We start from the raw sequence: 21,430 nt of genomic DNA, 5'->3' as shown, positions 1-21,430 counted from the left end.
CGCAGAGGCTCTTTGTCTTCTCTGAACGGTGATAGTGTAGTACACGGACCCCACACTATGGGAGTGTGCCTATTGCGTGCTTTTTGTCTTACCTGGGTAGTCTCCTTGTATATCCCACTCTTCAACACTCACCAGTTGTTGAAGAGCTTCCAAGTGTCAGCCACTGAAGTACAAAGTGCTTCCCATGCATTACCTTTTACGCTTCTCACAACAGCTCTATGAGGCACATACTCTAGTTTCCCCCATTGTGATAGTGAGAAAACTAACGAACAGAGAGGTTGAGTCACTTGCCCAAAGCCACACAGATAATAGATGGCAGAGTTAAGATTCACATCCTAGACAGTCTAACTCCAGTGCCCACTGCTCTTAACAGCTACATCACATTCTTGTTGCTCCCCAGCCTGTTGGGAAGAAAAAAATTCAATGTAAAACAAGAACTTAAAATTTTGCCTTCCAGAACAGTGTCTTGATATATCCCAGGGGACATGGGATTGTCATTGTTGTTTGGTGATCACTGTTGTTTGTTTAAGATAGAAACTTTGATGTTCCTGTTCGAGGAATCCCATTTTCACTCTTCACTCAGGCCAGGGGAAGAAGAGAGTGAAACAAAGAAGGCCAAGTTGTTTTATATAAGAAAGAAATAGGAATATGTGGGTTTTCAGCAGGCCAGTCAGGTGACAGCCTAAGGGACAGCAGGGGTGAGATGTGAAGGAGTGAGGAACTCCGGCAATTGGGTGGGACAGCTAAACCCAAAGCAAGATCATGGCTAGTGAGAAATTTCTTCTAGTGAGTAAGACAAGGAATTCACAAATAACCCTGAACAACAGTGCAATAGTTGCAATAATTTGCAGCCCACTATAAGCACAAGCATGCGTAAGAGGTGTTTGGCCAGGATCTGCAGTGAGGGAGAAAGAGGAATGATACCCACCCTGGAGCCAAGTGGTCCTGGGCACAGGGTAGCAGGTGCCTGAGCTGAAAGCAACAGTTTGGAGCTGGCAGTAGCAGCGAAAAAGCAAATAGTATCAACAGCCCACCCTTAAAACAAAAGACACCTGGAAACCTACAGGAAATACCAGGAGTCACTTTCCAATGAGGATTGGGGACTTGAGCAAAACTGATTACCAAAAGCTGAAGGACAGAGGGATGGCTGGGGGATAGTAAACACATTTTCTCCTCTTCTATGATTGAATCAGCTGCATTAGATATATATTTCTACCAATATGCTTATCATTGTAGTGTCAGTGTAGACCAGGGTTCCTTAACCTCAACCCTGTTGACATTTGGGAGTGAACAGTTCTTTGTTGTGAGGGGTTGTCTTGTGCATTGTAAGATGCTCAGCAGCATCTGTAGCCCTGGCTGGTATGGCTCATCAGGTTGAGCACTGGTCTGCGAACCACAAGGTCGCTGGTTTGATTCCCAGTCAGAGCACATGCCTGGGTTGTGGGCTAGGTTCCCAGTTGGGAGCATGTAAGAGGCAACCTATTGATGTATCTCTCACACACTGATGTTTCTCTCTCTCTCTCCCTCCCCTCCCTTATCTCTAAAAAAAAAAATACAATCATTTTTGTAAAGCAGCATCTCCAGATGCTAATAGCAGTGGCATACCAGTCCCCCACAATAAAAAAGAAATGTCTCCAGACATTGCCAAGTGTTCCCTGGGGGGACAAAAATCACAACCGCACTATTTTGTATAAAAATAGCTCCCCAATGTATTTCAAGTGTTTCTACTAAGTCCCATTAAGTCTACTAAGTTTACTAAGCACTTTAAGAATGCTTACATTATATTTGCATAATAATAGCATGTATCATTTTCTATAGCCTGTATTACAGACATAGTAATAATTCTACCATTAATAGAAAGAGCACTATAGTTCTAACATTATGTACAAATAAGAATGGAGTTGGTTATACCCATTTTCCCTATAAGCAGAAGTCCATTAGATTAGTAGGCTAGGGTTCAGTACGCAGCCTGGACATAGAGCAGTGGCTCAAAGGCAGTGAACTGTGCCCTACACATCAGATCTGTTGGGAAGGCTGATGACGAGCCACAGTGATTCACCACTTTTGTCTTTTGGAGAAATTCAAGACAGATGACATTCACATAGGCACAGCACTCTTGTAGCAGAACCCAGAATCAAACTGGTGAAACGCAGTTCTTTGCAGGGATGTAAAGCAAGTACAGTAATTTATAACCACGTCAACCCTTATTGTCTCTCCCAGGCATGGTCTTTCTTTGCTATTGCATAGATGAATCTGATATGTGTGGTTTCCCAACTAGCTGGCTGCCATTTGACCCATTCTCTTTGCTCTAAAAGCACATTTGAATACAAGAAAACGAGAGAGATATCATCTCCTTTGATTTATGGTTCTAAAATATATCACCATCAGATCTAATGTTTCTGTTAATGACATTATTCTGTAACATATCTCACAACCGATCACCATGCAGTGATTTAGAGCATCTGGTTTATTGTGAAGGATGCAAAACTGGGACTCAGACTGCATTCATTTCTAAATTGCAACGGATGGACTGTTGCTTAAGAAAGTGAGCCTATTTCTTCCTCTGTAGGTACTAAAATAACAATAAAGTCACCCCTTTATCTCAGGCTAGTTGAGAGGATTCAACAAGATTTAAAACAACCTTCTAGAAATTGCCAAACTGGTGTCAATCATTGTCATTCCCTCCTACCACCACCAGGACCCTGCCCAGATCACTATGTCCATAAGACAGCCCTGTAGTACGTGTCTGGCTTTTTCCTGCTCCAAGCCCACAGAAAAACCTCCTCGGCAGTGTGGTACCTATGTTATTTTCTTAAGGTGAAAAAATAATTCCTCTAATTGGGGTGAGCTGATACACTTTTCCAACCCAAATGTCAGGTCTGCTTAAGCAACTGCTCAAGGAAAAGGATTAGCTCAGCTCCTATTTCTTGCTGCTCCTGCAGAGTAAAAGAGCAGCTGAGAGCCAAGATTCCCCAACACCAGTTCCTTCCTCAGCATTATAGGCCAATATCCTGGGACCTGACACTAACCATTAGGAATTTCTTCAGCAGCAGTAGGCTGAGAAGGCAACTGCCAATGCTACAGAAACATGTTAAAACTCTTTTTTTTTTTACAGTCAAAGTCACGAAGATAGATGAGTATGCTGAGTTGACTCATACCCCTCAATTTAGAGTAGTCATCCTGCTGGTGACACTCATCTTGATGATGCTAAACAGGTGACCTATTCTGTCAGTAGTGGGATCCAGAAAGGCTGGAACACAATGCGTACCATTATGTCATCCAAGGGGGGGAAATGTTGACTAGGACTCCAGATCTCAGGGGTTTAAATTAATAGGAAAATGTGATTCAATAGTAGTCATTAAACAAATGGAAAGGAAACAAGGAGTTGGAGTGATATGGGTGGGGAGCAGAGGCAAGGAAGCACAGAGGAAAATGCCCAGCAGGCTTGCAATTGGCACTTGTGCAAGTCAAGACTAAATTAGCAAGGATGCTGAAACAGGCTCAGCCACAGAAGCAGAGGCTGGGAGCTACCTCCACAGCCTTTCTGATCGTGCTCTCTTATCAAGCAAACTCCACTTCCTTTCTTTATTCCCCACCTTCTCAGTGCTCACGAGCAGTTCTACTAGTGGCTTCCCCTGAGAGAATGAGAAGCTCAACTATTCCTGCTTGGGGAGGAACAGGATGAGGAAGATATCTCAGGCTATCTGATCCTCTTCTCTCCACCCCCATGAACATTTCCCACTCCTAATGCCCAAAATCTGCTCTTCTTTGCCTAAGAAAAATTCAAGCCATCCCCCAAAGCTCACTTCCATGAAAACTTCCTTGACCTCTTGCATATGAATTTTTTTTCTTAACACCCACAAGTTATACCTAGCACAGTTCATGAACACGGAGACATGTTTTTCTCTGTCTCATGTGTGCTGACCTAAATAGGTTATGAGAACCCTAAGAACGGGAACCTCATCTTAAACCTCTTGAAATCACATGCCTGATTCTATGATTTGGGAGTTAGCCCAGCTGAGGCCCTACAGTATCTCTATGGTATGGAGAATTGAAGGAGCCCTAAGCTGGTTCCCTCAAGAGAATAGAATCAAATCAGCCTTGCTTTCGGGACTACACAAATATTCCTCCTGGTTGTAACAACAGCCTGCATCCGGGTCCCTTTTCGGTGACCCTTGCTGTATCCCATTTGTTTTGGATTGGGTGCTATGCTCTCCCTCCTGTCAATCCTCCTAAAGACCCAGCCCCCCACCTCGGAACCATATTGTCAAGGCACAGTGCCTGGTACCCACTGCCTGGAGCAGCTCATTGGGAGTTCAGACTACTCAGACCTCTCTACCCACTGGCAGTGCATGTCTCACCCTCCCTGGCGCTGCCCAGCCAGTCCACTTCTCAGTCTCACTCTTTTTGCCAAGACGACGGAGTGCCTGCCTTGCTCCAGGGCTTCTGGATTGTCTCTGAGTCTTTTCCAGTCTGCCATCAACAGAGCCATCATTGTGAAGTTAAATATATATGTTTATATTTACCTCCATATTGGAGACAAAAAGACACACACATACACACCCAACCGCACAAATTCATTCATTAGTTGAGATTTCCACTACCTCTCCCTCAAAAGGGAGAGTATGAATTTATCATCACTTCTAAGCCTTCCATTGTCCAAGTTGGAATTTTCTTTAAATCAAGGGGGTGCTTAGAGCTCACTGACTCTAACCCTCTCATTTGACTCCTGGTCTCTATTTTACACAACCCTATGTTTATGCTTCTATTTAGAAGCAAGAGGCATAGGCTTTTTGTTAATGATCACTTTAACAAGGAATTTTCTTTGTCCATTACTAAGTTGCCATGGTGCTAGAAGATGTTATAGAAGGTCTCCACTTAGTAATCAGTTACCATCAAAATGCATCTATACATTGCTAGGACGAGATAATTTCCTTCTCTGTCTCAGAAAGGAAACATGTACACCACAGAAGCACATACCACTCACTCACACTCACATTCCTGATGTGATCACTTTCTGTCTGGAACAGCCAAAAAGCCTCCGGGCTGGAATGACAGCACTGTTTTATTGACGCTGAAAGAGGAGAGCGATAAAGCAAGTCTCAGCAGGCACAACAGAAATGCACTGCTTTCATGATTCATACTTCAGAAATGATGCCATGAGACCCACAATGCAAAGCGGAGTTTGTTCTGGGTGGGCAAAAGTATAGTTAAGAGCAGTCACCTCATCTGTGCCTTTCAAGCTTTGGAGGAAGAAACACCGCTACCAATTTTGCCTTCCTGCCCTGAGGTTGCAATGGGCACTTGAATTTTCCCACAGCCATGCCCCCACTGTGCTCTATGCGGTGAGCAGGCTAAGGAAATTGTGGTATTCCTTATGTGGTGATCTTGCTATTGCTTTGAAAGTACTAAGGAGACTTGCAGTGCAAACAGTATTGCCAGGATTATGTCCTGCCAAGCCCCACCTCTTAATGGCAGGCTGTCTTTGGGCAACACTCTCCAAACCCAGAAGCTCCAGGTTGCTTCTCTCTCTGATTTGCTAGAGAGGGTAGTCTCCCCACTCTAGAAAACCCCTGGGAATTCCCGCCCCTGAGGGTTTCTAGCAACTTGTTTTCCACTTCTTACTTTGACTTGTCTTCTCTGTAGACCCAAGTAAGAAAAACCATGCTGGGTTAGCATTTTATGAGCCATGTAACTACAGGACAGTGTCATTGGGAGGAAAATAGGATGGAACTCAGAAAAGAAGGGAGTTAAGTTCTGGGACTTGAGACAGATCTTTGACTTCAAAGTATTACAAACTCTATTTCTTAAAAATGCAGGCACTAATATGTATTAGCTCATGTCACCTAGAGAGCATTTAGAGTTCCTTGAGTAGAAGCTGCTGCCTTCATGTGTGCACTACTGCGCCTGGAGACTTACTCCTGGACATTGGTTATGAGCCAGTTAAAAAACCCCAAATGACCTATGCCTCAGTTGCTATTTTACGCTTTTAGTTTGCACAACAAACAGGAAAAGGGGCTTACCTCAATGTGCTGTAATCTTCCCCAGGACAGTTCATTTTTATTTTGAAACCACTGCCAGTAAATTTTAATACTGATGGAGAGGCTTATAACAAAGGAATAGAAATGAAAGCAGAAATGAGGCAATTTATATAGTCTCAATTTCTTTTTCTTTTTTCTTTTTTTTTTTTTTGGTCACATCTACCATTCTCTTTTTAATTTTTTTATATTTTTAAGTATATTTTATTGATTATGCTATTACAGTCATCCCAATTTTCCCTCTTTGCCCCACTCTGCCCGGTAACCCCCTTCCCTCCAGCAATCCCCGGCTTAGTTCATGTCCATGGGTTGTGCATATATGTTCTTTGGCTTCTCCATTTCCTATACTGTTCTTAACACCCCCTGTCTATTTTTTACCTACCCAATTATGCTTCTAAATCCCTATCCCTTTACCCCCAGTCTCCCCCTTCACCCTCCCAGCTGATAACTCTCCAAATGATCTCCATTTCTGTGATTCTGTTCCTGTTCCAGTTGTTTGCTTAGTTTGTTTTTGTTTTTTTGTTTTTTAGATCCAGTTGTTGATAGTTCTGAGTTTGTTGTCATTTTAATGTTCATAGTTTTGATCTTCTTTTTCCTAAATAAGTCCCTTTAACATTTCATATAATAAGGGCTTGTTGGTGATGAACTCCTTTAGTTTTACCTTGTCTAGGAAGCACTTTATCTGCCTTTCCATTTTAAATGATAGCTTTGCTGGAGAGAGTAATCTAGGTTGTAGGTCCTTGCTTTTCATCACTTTACATACTTCTTGCCTGCAAGGTTTCTTTTGAGAAACCAGCTGAGAGTCTTATGCGAACTCCTTTGGCTGTAACTCTGTGCTTTTCTCCTGCTGCTTTTAAGAGTCTCTCCTTATCTTTCAACTTTAGCATTTTAATAGTGATGATTCTTGGTGTGTTCCTCTTTGGGTCCAACTTGCTTGGGACTCTCTGTGCTTCCTGGACTTGCATGTCTAGTTCCTTTGCCATATTGGGGAAGTTTTCTTTCATTATTTTTTCAAATAACTTTTCAGTTTCTTGCTCTTCCTTGTCTTCTTCTGTCATTCCTATGATTCAGATGTTGGCCCTTTTGCAGGTGTCCAAGAGTCTTCTTAAACTCTCCTAGTTTTTCTGAATTCTTGTTTCTTTATTTTGTTCTGGTTGAATGTTTATTTCTTCCTTATGTTCCAAATAGTTGATTTGAATCCCAGCTTCCTTCCCTTCAGTGTTGGTTTCCTGTGGATCTTTCTTTATTTCACTTAGCGTAGCCTTCATTTCTTCCCTTATGCTTTTGCTGTATTCAATGAGCTCTCTGAACATTATGATCAACAGTATTTTGAACTCTCATGTCTGCAAGATTGGCTATCACCACATTGCTTAGTTCTTTTTCTGGGGTTCTGTTCTGTTCCTTCATTTGGGCCATATTTCTTTGTCCCCTCAATTTGGCAGCCTCCCTGTGTGTATAACAGGTAGAGCCACTTTGACTCCCTATCTTATAGTGCACCTGTTAAGTTGGAGCCTTAGGTATTCCCCAGGACGGGCAGCCTGCTTCACTACTTTGTGGCTCTGTGTGTGTGGGAAGGGTGGACGAGGGGACAATGGCACCACTGGATGACTTCTGGGGACTAGCCTCGCACTCGCCCCATTTCCAATTATTTCACCCACTTCCCATGTGCAACTGGTGCCCCTCCAGCTGCTTCCCTGGTTGTGGTTCCCAGAGTGGGTGGGTTTGCATATGCTCCAGGGCCTCCTGAGAAACTGGCAGTTTATTCTACCATACCAACCCCCACTGGTTTTTACAGCCAGAAGTTATGAGGCTTTATTTTTTCCAGTGCTGGAACCCTGGGCTGTGCAGTCTAGCCTGGGGCTAGGATCACTTTCTCACAAGGTATCCTCTGATTTTTATCTACGACACGTGAATGTAGAACTGCCCATTACACCAGCCACTGCCTCCACTGGCTCGCTGCTGCCATACTGCATCCTCTCTGCCCTGGCTCCCTAGCTCCACCCCTCCTACCCATCTGGATGAGAATAGCTTCTTTAAATCCTTGGTTGTTGGACTTCCGTACAGTTCAATTTTCTGCCGGTTCTGGGTGGTTTTCATTTGAAATTAGCTGTAATCTTTCTTATGGTTGTACAAGGTGAAGCATGTCTACCTATGCCTTCATCTTGACTGGAAGCCAGTCTCAATTTCTATGACTCTAAAAACACTGGTCAGTCAACAGCTCGGCTCACTCAAGAGAATGGAAACACTTTGTTATAGGCAGAATTCTCAGAAAGCCCCCGATTTCTAGCTCCTGGTATACTCAAAGCCTTCTCTTGGTTATTCAAACACTAACCTACATCCTGCTGTGAAGAAATTTTGCAGATGTAATTTAGGTCCCAAATCAGGTAGGGGGATTGTCTGAGTAGTCATGGCCTAATCACATGGCCCTTTAAATCTGAATCTGGAGGTCAGAAACAGAAGGAGCCCAAGAGATTTGAAGTATGAGGAGTCAACAAAAGGGAGATTCTCCATTGCTGGCTTTGAAAGTGGAAGGGCCAGGTGGCAAGAATTGCATCTCTAGGAACTGAGAGTGGGCCCAGTTCACAGGCAGCCAGGAAACAGGGACATTAGTCCACTAGCTAAAGAAACTGAATTCTGTGTCAACTTGAATGAACTTGGACAAGAGCCCTGAGCTCCAAATGAGAGCTGAGCCCAGTAGACACCTTGACTCAGACTTCTGAGAACCTGAGCACAGAGTCATGCTGTTCCCAGGGGCCTCAGCCACAAAAACTGTGATATCATAAACAGGCATTGTTTTCAGATGCTAACTTTGTAGTAATTTGCTACTCAACATAGAAAATGAATACATACTACATAAGTGGTTTAAAAGCTTTTTATTCAACATGAAAATCCAACCTCCTCTGAAGAGAATACTACCAACTATTGTAAACCAAATCCATCAGGCAGGCTCCTTGCTGCTGAAAATACGGACCAATGGTAGACAAGAGCCTGGGAGCTGGTAGAAATGCAGCATCTCAACCCTCATCCAGATCTTCTCAATCAAAATCTTCGCTTTAACAAATCTGCTGGTGACTCATATGCACATGAAAGTGTGAGAAGCACTGGTTAGCATTCTAAATGAGATCTGGAGGTCTGGAATCAATAAAATCTGGATTCCCATCCTGGTTCAACAGTGTTCCTAGCTGTGTGGTCTTGGACAAGTTGCTTAACCTCTCTGAGCCTCTATTAATCTATAAAACAGAGCAAACAAGAGTACCAACCTCATAGTGTTGTGGTGAAGCTTAAATGGGACAAGATATAAAATGCTTTAGCCAAGTGTCTAGCATGCAGTAAGGGCTTAATAAGTGTTAGTTGTTCTTGGATGGGGCACTAAGAGCTAGGTGATTCAAATGCAAAGTGGGCAAACCACATCAGCTGGAAACCTGCAGGATAACTTCGGTCAATGTCTTTGTCTGATGAAATATATTGTCACAGATTCCTCGGAGGCTACTGAAGGTCATGACCTTGATTTTCTACCCCAGTGAGTACCCTCTGACACCAGGCTGGGTTGGTCGTGCCCTCCCATCATGAGCACCATCTCTCGTAACCACCTGTGTATCCCTTTTCTCCCCTGGGATCCCCACCGCCCCACAGGCCCCCTCTCCCCTGCCAGCATTAACCTATTAACCTCCACCTCACTTAGCTAATTGGATCTGGCCAGAAACCATAGAGACAGTGTCGGAAACCCCAAGCAGGTGGTGTCCCTGGATATCGATGACAGCTTACCCCACAGCAAAGATAAATGGATATGCCAGGGACAGAGCATAAGCAGTGTGGCTGGTTTAACAGAAATCTAAGGTTCCTTTTATTTTTGTTGGAAGGAATAATGGCAATGATGACAATGGTGATAGTTGCCCCAGGAATAAGAACAAATGAGCATACTGACAATTACAAATGGCCAGACGTAAGTGAGAGAAGTCATTTGTGATCAGTTCTGGGGAGGCCCAGCTCTCCCTCCTGGTTCCTCTGTTCTTGGCGAATGTTCCTCTCACTTGCTTTATCTTCTCAGCTGAGCCGAAGAAATTTCTGTGGTTCGATATAAATAATGAGTATGATGTTAATAAAGAGAGCTCTCATTTGCTGAGTGCTCCGAGAGTGCCAAGTAGTTTTCATGAATTATTTATGCACCTGATAACAACCCTTTGAGGGAGACATTGTTATGTTCATTTTTAGTCAAGGGAAAGGAGGTTCAGAGAGGTTAAGTGGCTTGCCCAAGTTTACACAGCAGATAAATCATTGCCCTTGGATTCAAACCTGGGTCTGCTCGACTCTAAGGTCCGTGCTCTCTTTATTTTGTCTCTGCCACATAGCCGTGGTCCTGACTCCTGGCCTAGACTCTGTACTTGGGCCTTTGATGCTACTCTCCAATCAGCTCCTGAATTGCTTTTCTCCTGTCCTTCCCAGGTGTGCACCACCTCTGTGTCCTGTCTTCTCTGCTCAGGTGCTCACCTATCTGGTCCCTGGAAACATACAGCACTCATCTACTTCCTGTTGGTTCACATGGTTCTCTCCAGGGGGTTCCTAATCTCAGTGCTCATAGGCGTGTTGGCTGGGCCTGAGCAATGAGACACCTGACACTAGGCTTGACATTCCTAGGCCCTGGATTCCTGTCCCTCCCTCCAGAACCGCCTCCCAGGTGGAGTCTCTTATATCCTCCAGCCTGGTCCATGACTACAGGAGAGTGTTTCCCGGGTGTTCCAGGTGTGAGAGTAATTAAACAAGACGTGGCTCTAATGCCTTGCTAGCCCCTGTAAGCAAACCAAAACCGAAGCCACAGACGGTGCACTCCAATCCAAGACAGTGACACTTAAGAACAACTAATCACAAATAGCCAATGAGCCTTTCCCAAATAAAACAACTGCTTCAGCTATAGCCAATCAAGTCATTTCCTAGCAGGTAGTAGATACTCAGTAAGTATTTTTAAAATAACTAATTAAAAATGTCAGTAATGCCAGTATTGGGTTGGGGGGCTAGGTGAAAAAGGTGAAGGCAGTAAGAAGTACAAATTGGTAGTTACAAAATAGTCACCAGGATGTAGAGTACAGCATAGGGAATATAGTCAATAATATTGTAATAACTATGTACGGTGTGGGGTGGGTACTTGAAATATGGGGGGGGGATTGCTTGGTAAAGTATATGATTGTCTAACCACCATGCTGTATACGTGAAACTAATACAAAAAAAAAAATAGTGAATGCCAACTGTAATGTAAAACTAAACTAAAATAAATAATGTCAGTATTGACAGAAGGGATTTTTTTGGAGGCAGTATGGCGATGCAGATGTCTTCACAGCCATGAAGCTGCGTAAGCCGTCTCCAGATTAACGTCAGAGTCAAGCTGGGTATCATTAGGGGTCACTCTTCCTGTGTGCTTAGGGTCTGGCAACTTGAAATGACACCCAATATTGTGTGGTGGTGGCGGTGCACTGTGCTTGGAGTTTGGGTTCTGAAGTCAAACATGAAGAGCAGAAATCACACATGGACAGATCATTTCCCTAAGACGCTCTTCAGTCACTTGTACAGTACAGATTACATGGTTTCACGCGCTCTGTGCCATCCCTCGTAAGTTCAGCACAGCCAGTTTTTCCCCAGAGCTGGAACAGATGGCCACGGCTGTTTCCTTGGTGGAGCACCAGATGAAGAAGTTGGCTTGAATTGAAGGGCCATATTGTCGGGGGGGGGGAAATTACACATATATGTGTATATTCACCCGTATCATTTCCTTTTGTTGAACGCATAGTTGACTTCAAGCAACCTAAATATGTATGTATGTAACTCCATTGTGCTCTTTGATCCTCAGCGTTGTTGAGTGTTCTTTACTGTTTATCATGGGGACGGGAGGAGAGGAGGTAAAAAATTACCCTTTGGAGGCACTGCAGTAGCTGGCGTGACCAACTAGGAGAATGTCAACTGTAATGATTTTCCAAATTAAAGAAAAAAAAGGCTTGTATCTAAATTGTCTACAGGCTCTAAATCTCTACAGAAAATAATAAAGAGCATGTGTGGAGTGCCCGCTGTGCACTGGATACTAAGTTCTTTATGTATATCATCTCACTGAACTGCCTCATAGCAACCCTTTGAAGAAGGTTTGGTAATTCCTGGGACCCTGCTGTGAGTCTTCACAACAGCCTGGCAGCGCCCTCAGGCTCCGCCCACTGTCTGAAGGAGCGCACTTAGCTATAACCAGTGCTGAAGACACCCTGAGCTCAGGGCGAGATACAAATATTTCTGTCCTTTTCTCTTGGGCTATGTGTCTTTCAGTCCACACCAAGTCAGCCTTGCAGTGGTGTTTGGAAATCTTTGGAACATGTTCTCTACTTAGCGCCCTATTTTCTACACTGAATCAATTCTTTGCTTCCAGCCGCTGCCAGGGACAGGACTACTGATACGCCACCATCACTGCCGACCAGCACCATGGGAACATTCCTTCTTGTTCAGGGTTTACACCTCTTTGTGTATTTTCTCTTAGCTTCTTTAGGTATCACAGTCTCTTCTACATCTCCCTCAAACATATTTGATATTGATCATAAGCCTGATCTATGTTGCCAATCTAGCTAAACCTTTTAGCAGTTTTCCTTCCTTTCTCTTCTATCCCCTGTTCCTTAGGAGCCCAGCTTTGCCCTACCACCGGACATCATGTTCGATCTGGGGACAAAGAACCCTCCATGGTCACAGTGGTGAAGATGGGGAAGACGCAAGGGGGAGGAGGCAGAGATGTGGTGATTCTGTATCTCACATTTATAGATGATGATTGTGGTTCTTGGGACTTTAAGCAGCTCTTTCCATCTTACCCAACTAGTAAGTAGCAGTGCCGGGGTGTTGAACCTTGGTGGGTATAGCTCCCAAACCCCTACTGTTTCCATTATACCACACTGCTTACCATAAGCAGCAAAATCCCATTAAATGCAGGTATTGGGCAATGATAGGCAGGCTTTGTGTGAATAGGTAGAATCATGTATGATTCACTAAATGGGTCTGCTAATGTGATTGTTTACAGAACCCGCCCATGCTGTTCTGGAATAAGCGGTAGGGTTCAATTGCCCGCCACCAAGAAGCTTGACTCCCAATGCAAGAGTCTGGGGGAAAAGGAAAGAGGTTGTTTACTAAAAGGTTATACAGATTTTGAGTAATGGTGGATTTCTGCGATTAAGTCCCATTCCCTTTGAAATACCCCAAAACACATGGTCCCACTTCCCTTTGCCAAACCAGGGCAGTTTCAGAATACGCCAGTGAGAGGCACCCTCCTTCAGAAAAGCAGAAGTCTGCAGATCAGCATGCCCAGTCACAGTTTGGCTCCCAGCATCTCTCACGAACCCAGGTGGGGACCAGGCAGGTCCCCACACAGCTGCATCAGGTGTGCCACTGTCTTCCCCAGGCCACTTCCCAGTGGGCCTCCTCTTTCTTACTCCAGACCCCATGGCATGCTCTTACTCTAAACTGCGCGCCACCCCTTACACACCAGACCTCATGGCTGACAGGACCCCGTACTACACCCTCTATTCCGAGTGGCTGCTTCCTCTCTCCCCGCCCACATGGCTTCATCCTTCTCTCTCAGCCCACCCTCATTTTAAAAAGCTCAGCCCAGAATTTCCTACGTGACCTCATATCTGGCCCCTCCTGTGATGTGTCACTTTTGCCAGTTCCCTCATATCTTTTACCATCTTTTGGCTACCATCTTTAGTCAGGACCAGAGTTCCCCATGACACACAGACATCCGGGGTGGGCATCCGCCACCCCTGACTGTGTCACAAGTCACTATATGCTCGTAAAGTCACACACACCTTCCACTCTGGGTGGCAGCCCTCTCTGGTTCTAGAAAGGCACAGCTATTAACTTGCCATTTTAATGAAAAGTATCTTAAATGCCATGTCATCCACTCCCCCCCAACCTTTGGTTGGGGGATTTTCTCCTATTTTCAAAGGACCCCCAGCTCTGCACCCTGTTATATGATGTTGGAAAGAGGAACCAACGTAAGTGAAGGACTTTCTTTTTTTTTTTTTTTTAAAGATTTTATTTATTTATTTTATTTTTAGGGAGGGAAGGGAGAGAGAGAGAGAGAGAAACATCAATGTGCGGTTGCTGGGGGGTTATGGCCTGCAACCCAGGAATGTACCCTGGCTGGGAATCGAACCTGGGACACTTTGGTTCCCAGCCCGTGCTCAATCCACTGAGCTATGCCAGCCAGGGCGAAGGACTTTCTTGAGATGATGCACAGCATTAATGACCAAGTTCACTCTGTGCATAGGACCATGCTAGAAGTTTTGAAGGACATACAAGGCACTCTATAAGACTGCACCCAAGAGACAGTCTAGCTGAAGAGAAAAATTATACCTTTAATAGTCAGGGCACCTCCTGGAAACAGAGAGCACACTCAAACTGTACAATTAAGGAGGTGAGCAATAAAGGTGTGGGCGAGGTTCAGGGAATTGTGAAGGAAAATGCGGCACCCCAGGGTGAGCAACAGCGGGATTCTCTTACCCAGGTCACCCAGGTCCGAAGCGTGCAGGGGCAAGAGGAAGCAGCAGAGCACAGCTGCTTAAAGAGGAAGGGACACTCCCCTCTCCTAGGAGCTGTGACCTTCAACAGAGAGAAGCAGCCAAGGTGTGGTCACCCATCAGGGTGGGGACCACAGCAACAAGTATCTCAACCTCACTCTTGTTTCTCTTCAGTCTCCTCCTGGTGATGCTGCCCGGAAGCCAACCCCACTCCACGAGAAACTAGAGGCCAAGCACTGACTTCATAAGGTCATTGGTCCAGGCACAGCAAGGAGTGAATAGGGGAAGGCAGTGAATGGAAAAAGGCAAATGAAAGATAATTCTATACACAGGCACACCATTTTAATGTACTGTAGCAGTTGCTAATTATAAGTGTGTGACTGTAAATTATTTTATGAAATAAATATCTTCTTTAAGCACTTTCAGTTCACAGTATCATTTTTATATATCCTGAGGTCCACTTATTAGGTTAGCTTCAAGTAAAAACAATCCTAATTAAATATTAAAATACACTGGCTTCCTGGCCCACCCAAAGTGAAAAAGCAAGGTGGGCTTAAGCCTTCTGAAGAACGCATTCCAAATGCTTGGCATAACCAATGCTTTTGCTCAATTTTTTTCTCAAAGTGGAATTTTACTTCACTCACTCAGATTTCTCTCCACCATATTTTGTGTCTTCCTTTTTTCCATTTTTGCTTTCTCCTTTCCTCTAGTAAAAAAAGGCTGCTTGGGGCCTTGGCCAGGTGCTCAGTTGGCTAGAGCATTGTTCCAATACACCAAGGTTGCAGGTTTGATCCCTGGTCAGGGTACATACAAGAATCAAACAACAGTGTGGTAATTTCTGGGGGGAGAGGGGTATAAGGAGACTAAATGGTAATGGGGAAAAATACAATAAAGATTAAATTTAAAAAATAATCAACCAATAAGTGCATAAATAAGTGAAACAACAAACTGATGTTTCTCTCTCTCTCCCCCACCCCCTTCCTCTCTCCAGAAAAAACAAAACCCCAATTTCAAAAAGGGGGGCTGCCTGGCTCACGCCTCCATCAACAGATGCTTGGAAATAATGCACCCGTGGCAGCTTTTCAAGGACTTTTCTCTTCCTCCCTCCAGAGAGAAAAACAAAAGGGTAAGGATGGCTTCGGGGATTGGATCCTAACGTGGTTTTACTGGCATTTGCAGCTGTTTCTGGATTGCAGAAGCCACTGGAGGGAAACAATGTGCTCGGGGCCTGAAGGAAATGGTTTGGCTCCAGTCTGTCCTAAGTCATCTGGGGAGGAATTTTCTCATTGTTGCAGAGATTATGCACCTCTTCACAGAGAGTGAGTGTGGGGAGAAGCACGGGAAAGTCACATACGAAAGGAGCAAAGAAGGCAAAGGCAAAAAACAACTGACCTTTCCCTGGGCACAAACCATTCTGTGGGCTCTGGCCTGGAGGTGTGGCTCATGAATGGTTCACCATTTATTTCTAAGAGCCTGAGGACTGGGTAAGTCAATGAGATTTCCATTTTCACCCAGCAGACAAAGTAAAGACTGGGTTTATAGAAGCAGGTGGCTCCAGTTGATAAATGAATTAGTGTAAACAGTCCAGGGGAAGATTTTCAAATGATATTTATGTAGGAGACTCAGTTTGGCTTCTCTCCAAGGGGGAAAAATCTTGATTTATGTGCTTGAGTATTGCTGGCTTTAGAGGCACACAAATAAATCCATCTGTGCCTTTGTACTTATATGTATGTATTATTGGTGCTACTTGAAGAAGCTTCTGAAACTCTTTTCCTCCTTGGTTACTATTCCTGCCGTAGATCCTGTGATCTCTATGGAAGGGGCCCGTAGAACAGTCTGCAATTAGACCAAGATCAGGCGAGGTGGACAGCTGTAGTCACCTACCCAATATTCATTCCAGCTTCTCTTGGTAGATATTTCAGTTTACTTGTAGGTGCACGTACATTCCTCCTTCTTTTTTACAAAGTTAGTGCTAGCAATTGAATTGTATCCTCCTACAGAGATACTAAAATGTTAGCCCCCAGTAGCTATGAATGTAGCATTATTTGAAAATAGAGCCCTGGCTGGTGTAGCTCAGTGGATTGAGCGTGGGCTGCAAACCAAAGTGTTGCAGGTTCAATTCCCAGTCAGGGCACATGCTTGGGTTGCAGGCCACAGCCCCCAGCAACTGCACATTGATGTTTCTCTCTCTCTCTCTCTTTCTCCCTCCCTTCCCTCTCTAAAAATTAATAAATAAAATCTTTAAAAAAATAGAGTCTTTGCAGATGATCAAATCAAGATGAGGTCATCAGGATAGGCACTAATCCAATAAGACTGCATCCTTATAAAAAGGGCAAATTTGGACACAGAGACAGACATGCATAAAGGAAAGACAGTGTGACGATGTAGGGAGAAGGCTACCACCTACAAGCCAAGGAACACCCGAGGCTACCAAAAACTAGAAGAGAGACCAGCAAGATTCCCCCTCACAGCCCCACCCCTGCCAAAACCTGGGTTTCCCATTTCCCGTCTCCAGAACTGTGAGAAAAAAATTCCGTTGTTTAAGCCGCCCAGTTTGTGGTGCATTGTTACAGCAGGAAACTAACAGTTAGGTTGATGAAATCTTCTGATGTCATCCTTAAATTTCTTCAATGAAGAAACTGAGTCTTAAGAAGTAACACGGCTATCCTGGCCAGGTAGCTCAGTTGGTTACAGCGTTGTCCCCATACACCAAGAGGGCAGACTCCATTCCCGGTCAGGGCACAGACAAGAATCAACTGACAAATGCGTCAGCGGGTGGAGCAACAAAGTAGATGTTTCTTTCTCTTTCTCAAATCATTAAAAAAAAAGTAACATGGCTTAGACAGTTAAAGAGCCAGTCAGAGCCAGGGGTAGAGCTCTAAATTCCCAGATCACCCCTCCACCCACTGTTACAGCTCGCCTGATTTGGGTAAATCACAGCGGGCTCAAGAGGGCAGAGATGGTTTCCCTGTTGTCTAGTATATATGCTACTAGACTTAACAGTTCAGAGAAGACTTTGGCCTGGTTGACTGAATCATTTGCCATGGGATTGAACTCAGTCTTCAGATTCCTCCCTCCCCTTTCCAGGAGGTCAGGCTGATAGCACAAGGTTCAAAGCCACAGCCCTCTAATCACACAACTGGTCTTTCTGATTTAAAAAGCCCCTTCTTAGCATAAACTCAGGTGTACTCCTAAGGCCTATTGTGAGTAACAAAAACACCAGCACTCAAGAAATCCCAAGGAGTTAGAATCTCCCTCCCAGGAATCAGGGACAAAGTCCAGTCAAATTCTTTATCATATATGACTACCTAACATATCTGATATGAGATTAATGCATTTTAAATAGTATGGTGCATGCTAGGCACTCAACAAATGATGATTACTAGTTATTAGTATGCGATTGTTTATATTATAAACTATTAAGAAAAGGTCATTGTATAACACCTATCTAATACCACATGTAAAAAGACAATGAAGCATTTGATGATGAGATTACTCCATCGTTTTATAAAGTTTCTGTTTACTAAAGTTGTTAGATCCACATGGAATTGGTACCAGGCTCTCTTTCTATTTTGCAAAGGACCTGCTAACAGATCTTTTAGTTGTGGCAGAGAGGGTATTAAATGGGAAAAGGCCAATTTTGTTCATGACTATGTTGACACTAAAATACATTTTAATTAAAAATTTTAATTCATAGGATTCAAAGAGGCTTAAAATATATATGTATGTTCTTTCTTACCAATGGCTTTTTGTACCATTGAGGATGCTTGCAAAAACTGTTGCCTCATTTGCTTGAAAAATTTCCTACCTAAGCATATCATAATTTCAATAAATTTAAAATCTCCCAGGTTGGATTCTTAATTCAGGAAGCCTATGATCATGTTGTTAGAATTTTGAGTGTTAGCTACATCACTAGTGATAGTTAATGATGTGAAAACTATTTTTTCCTATATAGTATTATATACTATATACTAGTGTGTACTAGTATATAGCATATAGTATACAATGAGATGGTGTAATTTTACCTGAGTGGTTCCAATGCAGTAGAATAATGGTTACAAGGAAGTTCTCCAAAAGCTATGGGTGATTGTGTTAGGATGGTGGAATTAAGGATCCTTTATTACCTTTTCCTGAGCTCCTGGCTTGAGGAAAGTCCCAATTCAAAAAGGAGTTGGGATAGGAGATAAGGGATGAGGACAGACCTCAGCCTAGGACGAGTGGGCAGAGCCAAAGGAACACAGATTGGATGGGTGGACCCATGGATGGGAGCCAACCAGGAAGATTCCCCTAAAAGGTAGAGAACTAAGAGCTCCCTAAGGGTTTTGTGTATAGTTGTGACATTCATCAGACAAAAAGAAAGAGGGAAGGAGTGAGGAGGAAGGTGGAAGACAATGGGAGAATGTCAATGAGCTGCTTGTCAGGACACACAGAGGACAGGTTTAGATCAAGAACTGGTCTGCTTAATGCAGAAGTTACTTTCATTTTACTTAATGGGTTTGCTAGACAAGTCGACTCTGACATTTGCTATTTTCCTAATCTTTGCTATCTGCATTTCCATTGCCTTTCGGTCTCTGATGGAAAATTAGCTCCAGTTACGTTTTGTTAAATGAACTAGCTTCAGAGAACTCTATTAAGTCTGCTTCATAAATCAGCTTCTCTGTGCCTTAATCATTTATCCTGCTCTCTCCTGAATTCTCTCCCACTTATCTCTTTCTGGCATGGAGTTATCTATGGCTGAACACAGTGTCCTTGGTCACAGCACCCACTGTTACTAAATGTCCTTGCTACTATCTTCCCTCAGTCCTTTCTCTTAATTTCTCCTTCCCGAAGTCTTCACTTTAGCGGAAGGTGTTTCAGATGCCATGTTGTTCTCAACTCTGCCTCCAGACTAGACTCTGGACCAAATGTTACCTAGGTACTTCTTGTGCATGTCTCTGTCTTTGTCTATACTCTTGGCAAACGTCTTTTTCTTTTTCAAAAGATTTTATTTATTTTTCTTTAGAGAGAGGAGAAGGGAGGGAGAAAGAGAGGGAGAGAAACATTGATTGGTCGTCTCTTGCACACCCCCAACTGGGGACCCAACCAGAAAACCAGGCATGTGCCCTGACTGGGAATCACACTGGTGACCTTTCAGTTCACAGGCCAGTGCTCAGTCCACAGAGCCACACCAGCCAGGGCTCTTGGCAAACCACTTCAGGCAAGAGTGACATATGGTGCATTCCTGAACAAGAAACCCCATAAAGCATATCATGAAATTGAGGTTCTCAAAAAATCTAGGGGCTGGAATTAGGTATTAATGGTGAGAAAACTGTTAAGGGGGACACGCCACACTTAGACAAAATTGTGAAGCTGGCAAAATGTGCCTTCGGACCTACCACTCTCCTTTCAGCCCTCATTACCCTTTTCCAAGTTTTCAACATCCACATACTCTGCCTGGATGTCGGGCCTCCCTTCACAGGACCATCCCAACCTGGACAGCCAGCGAGATTTTGGATCTAATTTTTTATGCTTATGTTTACTTGAATTTACATTGTTATCTCACAGTCAATTTTAAAAAAAGGGCAAAAGAATTGAAAGATCTAGTGAACAGATCCTTCACTGAAGAAGATAGAGAGATGGCAAATAAGTATATGAAGAAACAACCAATAGTATTGGCCACTAGGGATATGCAGACTAAACCCACAATGAGATACTATGACACATTTACCAGAATGGTGAATTAAATTGCTGTTTAAATTATTTAAAATAAAAAAGATTGTGCTAAGTATTGGTGAGAATGTAAAGCGATTGGAAGTCCTATACACTGCTGGAGGGGATGAAAAACGTTACAGCCACTTTGGAAAACAGTGTTGACAGTTTCTAAAAAGGTAATGTACATGGAGACAACTGTGCTTGAATAACAATCTTTTAAAGAAGGTAATGTACAGATCCTTCCGTAGTTCATAAGTGTGATGATTGGGTGTTCATGCTCTTGTGTGTGATGTGTCTCCCTCAAACCTTATTATGACATCGGCACATTACCCATTTGATGTTAAAAAGAAATAAAGGTAACGAATATGTGTACACATATCACAGGACCTGGCCATTCCACTTCTAGATATTTACCGAGGAGAAACAAAAGCTTTTGTCCACACAAAGACTTGTACACAAAGGTTCCTAGGAGCTTCATTTGTAATAGCCCCAAAGTATACATAACCTGTATTAGTCTACTCAGGTTGCCATAACAAAATACCGTAGACTACATGTCGGAAACAACAGAAGTTCATTTTCTCACAATTTTTGGAGAGGCCTGAGATCAAGTTTCTAGCGGTGTTCAGCTTCTGGTAAGGGCTCTCTTCCCGGCTTGCAGATGGCTGCTGTGTCTTCACAGGCCTTTCCTCTGTGCTGGGCGTGGGAGTGGGGGTGGGGAGAGGGCACTTGAGTGAGTGCAAGAGTTCTGTGGTGTTTCTTTTATAAGGACGCTACTTCTATCTGATTAGGGACCCACCTTATGATTTCATTTCATCTTTTTTAAGGGTTTTATTTATTGATTTTTAGAAAGAGAGGAAGAGAGGGAGAAAGGGAGGAAGAGAAACATTGATGTGAGAGAAAGACATCTATTGGTTGCCTCTCATTCCTGCCCCAGTCCGGGGACCTGGCCCACAGCCCAGCACGTGCCCTGACCAAGAATCGAACCAGCGACCTTTCACTTTGTGGGATAATGCCCAACCAACCAAGCCACACTGGTCAAGGCCACTTTATATTAATTACCTCCTAAAGACTCTCTTCCCAAATGTAGTCACACTGGGGGTAAGGGCTTCAACACATGAATTTTCATGGGGGGGGGGGAACATTAGTACACAGCATGACCCCAATGTC

At 43.7% G+C, this 21,430-nt stretch overlaps 1 non-coding gene across 1 annotated transcript; it reads left to right on the top strand.

Moving 5' to 3' along the window:
• Window positions 1-20,499: 20,499 nt before the first annotated feature.
• On the top strand, window positions 20,500-20,603 carry LOC123809062. The gene has a single exon (XR_006783937.1). It is a non-coding gene; the product is annotated as a small nucleolar RNA U13 (small nucleolar RNA).
• The last annotated feature ends 827 nt before the right edge of the window (window positions 20,604-21,430 follow it).

This window comes from Phyllostomus hastatus, unplaced genomic scaffold, assembly GCF_019186645.2.
Source record: "Phyllostomus hastatus isolate PE091 unplaced genomic scaffold, TTU_PhHast_1.1 phas_scaffold_501, whole genome shotgun sequence".
Lineage (NCBI taxonomy): Eukaryota > Metazoa > Chordata > Mammalia > Chiroptera > Phyllostomidae > Phyllostomus > Phyllostomus hastatus.
The sequence above is the reverse complement of the archived record's forward strand: the minus strand, read 5'-3'. Positions and strand labels throughout refer to the sequence as shown.